The following is a 6,427-nucleotide window of genomic DNA, read 5'->3' as shown; positions in this document are numbered from 1 at the left end:
AAAACCACAATGAGGTACCATCTCACACTGGTCAGAATGCCTGCTATCCAAATGTCCATAAGCAATAAATGCTGGAGAGGGTGTGGAGAAAATGCAACCCTCTTACACTGTTGGTGGGAATGAAAACCAGTACAGCCACTATAAAGAACAGTGTGGAGATTCCTTAAAAAACTGGAAATAGAACTGCAATGTACCCAGTAATCTCACTGCTTGGCATACATACCGAGGAAACCAGAACTGAAAGAGACATGTGTACCCCAATGTTCATTGCAACACTTTATAATAGCCAGGGCATGGAAGCGATCTTTCCCAATTTTGAGCCAGTCTGTTGTGCCATGCCCAGGTCTAACTGTTGCTTCTTGACCTTAACGCAGGTTTCTCAGTAGGCAGGTAAAGTGGTCTGGTATCCCCATATCTTTCAGAATTTTCCACAGTTTGCTGTGATTGACACTAAATTATATCATACCATTTTTAGAAATGTTTCAAAAGTAAATTATGAAAAGCACATATCAAATGAAAATATCAAATCTCAGAATGCTATTATTTCCCTACTTTTATAAATATAAATATATATATATATATACACACACACATACAAATCTGAGTATATATTCTTTTCTATATAGATATATTACAAAAGTATATACCAGCAATATAAACCAATGATTATTATTGAATAGTAGGGTTGAAGATATAAACATTTACATCTTTATGTGTATTGTGTTTTTTATGCTCAATATATTTTTACCATGAGCTTTTATTGATTTAATAATAATAATTGTAATGGTAATTTTAATAATTATTTATTATTTAGTGAAAACTAATTAATGCTATATGAAGGATCTGGCACGGCTTAAATTTTTATGAAGACAATATTATGAGTTAGAGTTTGAGTTCGAAGAGGATTCCGAGTGTTTAAACCAAATGTGTTTAAACCTGAATGATTGTAATAATGCAGACACTTTGAAGAGACTGTAAAATGAAAGCCTTCTCTCATATGCTGAGAAAAGTTTTCATTCCCCATTTGACATATGGGAATTGACATAGCAGTAATAATAAAGGTATATAGAGAGTGAAAAGAAAGTGAATGTGTCAGTCACTCAATCGTTTCTGACTATTTATGACTATGAGCCCTCAAGTCTTCTCTGTCCATGGGATTCTCCAGGCAAGAATCCTGGAGTGGGTGGCCATACTTTTCTCCAGGGGATCTTCCACTCAGGGATCAAACCTAGGTCTCTTGAATTGCACACAGATTCTTTATCATCTGAGCCATCAAAGAAGCCTCACTCGAAGGAATGGGGTGGGTCAAAAAATAAATACAGGTATATTGCTAGCAACTGGAAAAACTGGAGCATGTCTCAGCCCGAGTTTGGATTAAAACATGTTAATTTTAAAGTTTAAGTTGTGGAAAAATTAGAAGAATGTAGGTGAAAAAATAATATTAAGACATATTTCATTTATTGTGGTGTATTATATGTTTTGAAAGTCATAAAAATAAATGTTGTAATAATATAATTTAAGGTTTCTGCAAATTCTATCACAAATATGGAAAGAGAATAGGACATTCAGAAGACTGGAGGAATAAAGTTTGAAATACTCAGTTCTGATATCTAGTCACAATGAGGAAGAAGTTAATGCATGGTGATGTTATTAGGCTAGAATAAAATGTTGCATGAATAATGGGACCACAGAAAATTTTCAGGAACTAGAAGAAGGGTGTAATCTGTAGGTAGATGTGGATCCTTAGGGTTTATTGTGTTAACAAGGAAATGCTCAAGAAATAGTCAGGTCAACCTTATGCCTCATTGAGGGCTTTGGTATAGAACAAGCTCCACGTATCAAATAATCTTGGTTTGAATAAACAACAAAACATGACATCTCCAAATATCAATAATATAAACTATAGTAAAATATGAGGATATCTATATGGCAATTAATACATTGTTTTTCAAACATTCATGGTATAAAACTATTCCACTTGTGTTTATATCTATTTTCTTTTATGCTTACCTATAATCATGTTTTGGGAAAGGTTTTGAAGAACAAAATTGAGATTGTTTCTGAAAGTAATAGAAAACATTCACAAGTCAGTTCTACCCAGAGGCTGGAGAGCCTCTAGCTAAAATTAAATTACCTGTTGTTAGAAAATGTAAGGCATGAGGCAATGTTTCAACAAAAATGTATACTTATTTATTTATCTTCTTGCTACAGGCTATGTGCACAGGAAGTTATATGTGAATGAAACGCATGGGATGAAGTGACCCAAAATATTTGGCATTTGTTATAGACTGGAAGGTGGAAAGGGCCCAAGAGTAGCAAAGACACTGTAATTGGAAGCTTAAAAGACAGTGAGAAAATCATTGAACATTGGGGAAAAGTGACACATGATAAAGTGGCAGGATATTTGGTAACACTGGTGTCTATGGGAAATTCAGAAGTGGACCTTATAAACTTGTGGATATGGCTATGAAGATTTCCAAGCAGAATGTAAAGAGTGCCAAATTCCTCTTTTACATGTGTATGATAAAACGGGGGAGGAGAGAAGTGCATTGAAAAGGAAAGTGTCCAGTTTCAAGGAAAATTTAAGAAATGTATTGAAGAGAAAAATTTAGATGAAATATATTTCTGCCTAAGGACTTGCTTGATTGCAAACAAAAACTATCAATATTTCCCTTTCCAACTTCTATAGCTGGCAAAATGTTCTTAAAGTTAGAAATTGCTTCAGGGGAACACTGGAATTAAGAAATAGCTCAGAAAATGAAGCAGAGTGAAGGCATACCAATGTTTGGGAGCAGAACTGGGTATTTTCTATACTCTGTTCATGCTCTTTAAGTAGAGATTTGGGGGCATACCCTTTGCTCTCTTTCAGACATACTTTGAAGTGATGACTGCCAAATGCTTTTCATGTTCCTCTTTTTGAACTGCTACTATAGTCACAGTGTTACCACCATGGCTACTATTTCTATTACTTCTACTATTCTATTACTGCTACTATTTCTACTACTCTAATTATAGAATAGCTTCCTTCCTTGTAAGCCTTTGCCTTTTTAGATTCAGCATCCCAGGTCTCTCAAACCAGTCGAGGCTTCCCAGGTGGCACAGTGGTAAAGAATCTGTCTGCCAATGCATGAGACATGGGTTTGATCCCTGGGTTAGGAAGATTCCCTGGAGTAGAAAATGGCAACCCACCCCAGTATTCTTGCCTGGAAATTTTATGGACAGAGGAGCCTGGAGGGCTATAGTTCTTGGAATTGCAAAGAGTCTGACTTGACTGAGTGCATACACATGCACATAGTCAGTTCATTTTCCAAGCATTTCAGACAGCTGATCACCACAATTTTGTTAGAAATGTGGTTCATGTGGTAGGTCTTTATAACTTTGAAATATCATTCAGTTATTAAGAAAAGTAGTTACTGAATTGATTTTGAACAAAATGCAGTTATTTTTTTTTTGATAAAATGGGATTTACATGTGGTGTAAATACACTACTCAACATAGTTGAACATTGTCTCTTGAATGGTGATTATTCCCTTCTTTATATTCATTTATGATAAAATTAAATTGATATTATGCACACTTCAAAGTTACTGTACAATCTCTGGTCAAGAGCTGAAATGGTGACATTTTCTTTCCTGGACACTTCTTGGTGATGAGTTATTCCCAGAAACAGCATGCTGGCATTTATACTTAAGAATTCTGATATAGTTACAAAGCTATAAATTAAGTAGACTTTCCACAATTCAGAAGACAGACAGTGAACAAAATAAGGACCCTGAGAAAACACTAATTAAGTTATAAATCCTTATTCATGGGCATGTTAATGTTATAATGGAAATGAAAGTTCTAGAGACTTGGAAGAGAGCCTTCAAACTGATAATTTTACTGCAATAACACAGTTATTTAAAACTATATAAATTGATGAGCTATATTTTAAGTCTAATTTCCTCAGTTTTACTTCCAATCTACATAAATTGTACAACTTTTTATATAAATATGGTATACAAAATAAAAATCATTGCCAAAATCCAAAACTATTGTTTACACATGTCAGGCTAGCACATGAATGTGGTGGTTCTTTTAAGGAAAAATGCACCCAATTTTTTTTTCTATCCTGAGAACAATTCAGCTTTATAATTATGTGTGCTGTTCAATAATTTTCATCTATATTTTTACAGTAGACATTTCAGAGAATTTTAAGAAATTTGTGTTTATTCTTGAAACTAGAATTTTTCTTACAGCAAATTTTAAGGCAACTTTGCAGGGAGAAGAAAGTTAATAAACTTTTTTCTGCATATTGAAGTATACCATTTATAGCTATTTCAAAATAGCAAATTGCTATACCTTCAATAGTAACACTTAAGATTATTTGCATAGACTTCTAGGCTTATGTTAAGCATGTTTATTGTGAAACACTATAGTCTTCACCTGTTCTCCTCTGGGCTTCCGTAGAAATTATTGAAACACTTTCTATAACATTAAAAAATGTTTCATAGACATTCAGCTACTGTCAAGGGGAGGGATATATATAGCTAGGAACCATCATCTAACATCCTCCTAAAGACTTGTCAAATCTGTAAGAAACAGAGAGATCATTTCTGCATTATAGGCATGAAAATGGTTGTAATTAACTTCTCAAGCCCAACTACATGGTGAGAGGGATAATTATAAATGAATTCAAACCAATCTCAGCTTAATTATTCTGCATAGGGATGGGGTGAGGGCATTTCCAATAGCCTCCTGTTGTGCTATTGGAACCAAAGCAAGCTTGATTAGTATACATTATGTTATGTTCTTCATCCAAATAGTCATATTTGCTCTTAAAACCAAGTTCAATGCAAGTAGTAACCTCTGTCAACTTATAGAACTATTTCAGAAATTTTAGTTTAAATGTATCTGAAAAAGGAGGGTAGGTTCCAGATTAGGTTGAGGTCATATACCTTGGAGAAGACCCTCTTAGACAAGAATTCAAATCTGATTTGACAATAATGGCAGCAAATTAAAACATGTCAGTAGTTTTGACCTTTGATTCTAAAAGGTCTCCTTTTCTTGATTTGTGCTACTCTAGTCTTTAGTGTGAACAGAAGAGGAGCACTGCAATTTCTATTAAGAGAGTAACTATAAAAGTGCTACTATTGTTGTTACTGTTGTTAACCTGAGCATCAGTGTATTCTAATCTTTATGATTTTAATGTATATATATTTAAAAGTTAGTAAAAACTTATTTTTTTCTTGATTTTACATCAAGAGAGAAGGGTAATACCACTGTTATTGTACTGAGGTGTACAAATAGTTACAACAATGGATGAAGCACACCATATGAAATGATAGGTGAGAAAGTTATTAAAGGGCTAATTAATATTACATGAGTGCTTCCTAGGAAATGCCCATACTGATCATCTCAGAGACATTGCTATATGCCTTTTATAAACATGGTTTTTTTTTCTGTTTTGTCATGTAAAAAGGATTTACATACTTACTATAAAATATAGCTACACACATACAAAAAAGGATTAAAATGATACATCATGTACAGGAGAATGCTGGGATCCTATCTACAGATGAGCTAAACTTATTTACTACAAACAGATCTCAGATAGAGCACTGAAGTTCTGGAAGTCTGGGAAAGTAAAAAACAAATAACATAACCCTCACTGACTAAGAGATATGAGATGCAAAATATGTGTTATAATTCTGAGAAGAAATTTGTATGTGTAACATTAAGTATTGCACCTTATAGCAACTTTTGTTTAAAGAATAAGAACATGAAAATTATTACTATCTTTAATAACTGGTCTATATATAATGGAATAGCTATGAAAATGTGATATTATATATGCCAATATATTGCCTTTTAGTATATTTTTTCCTATTCTATACATGCACTCAGTTTTTCTATAATTTTTAATTCCATTTATTTATCTCAGTTGCTGTTTTTTCTTTTAGTACTGGTGATAGAAAGTTACACTGAAAGTAAACTATGTGATGGGTTGAAAACATTTTGAGGAAAAGGAATCAATTCTTTCAAAATTGTGTTGATATATAAACTATGTGGGATTTGATTTGAATTAAGCCATTCTGACTTTTTTTCAAATCTATACTTAAAATCACTGTGGATGGTGACTGCAGCCATTAAATTAAAAGATGCTTGCTTTCCCACCAACAGTGTAGGAGGGTTCCCTTTTCTCCACACCCTCTCCAGCATTTATTGCTTGCAGATTTTTGGATTGCAGCCATTCTGACTGGTGTGAAGTGGTACCTCATTGTGGTTTTGATTTGCATTTCTCTGATAATGAGTGATGTTGAGCATCTTTTCATGTGTTTGTTAGCCATCCGTATGTCTTCTTTGGAGAAATGTCTATTTAGTTCTTTGGCCCATTTTTTGATTGGGTCGTTTATTTTTCTGGAATTGAGCTGCATGAGTTGCTTGT

This window comes from Capricornis sumatraensis, chromosome 7, assembly GCF_032405125.1.
Source record: "Capricornis sumatraensis isolate serow.1 chromosome 7, serow.2, whole genome shotgun sequence".
In the NCBI taxonomy this organism is placed as follows: domain Eukaryota; kingdom Metazoa; phylum Chordata; class Mammalia; order Artiodactyla; family Bovidae; genus Capricornis; species Capricornis sumatraensis.
The sequence above is the reverse complement of the archived record's forward strand: the minus strand, read 5'-3'. Positions refer to the sequence as shown.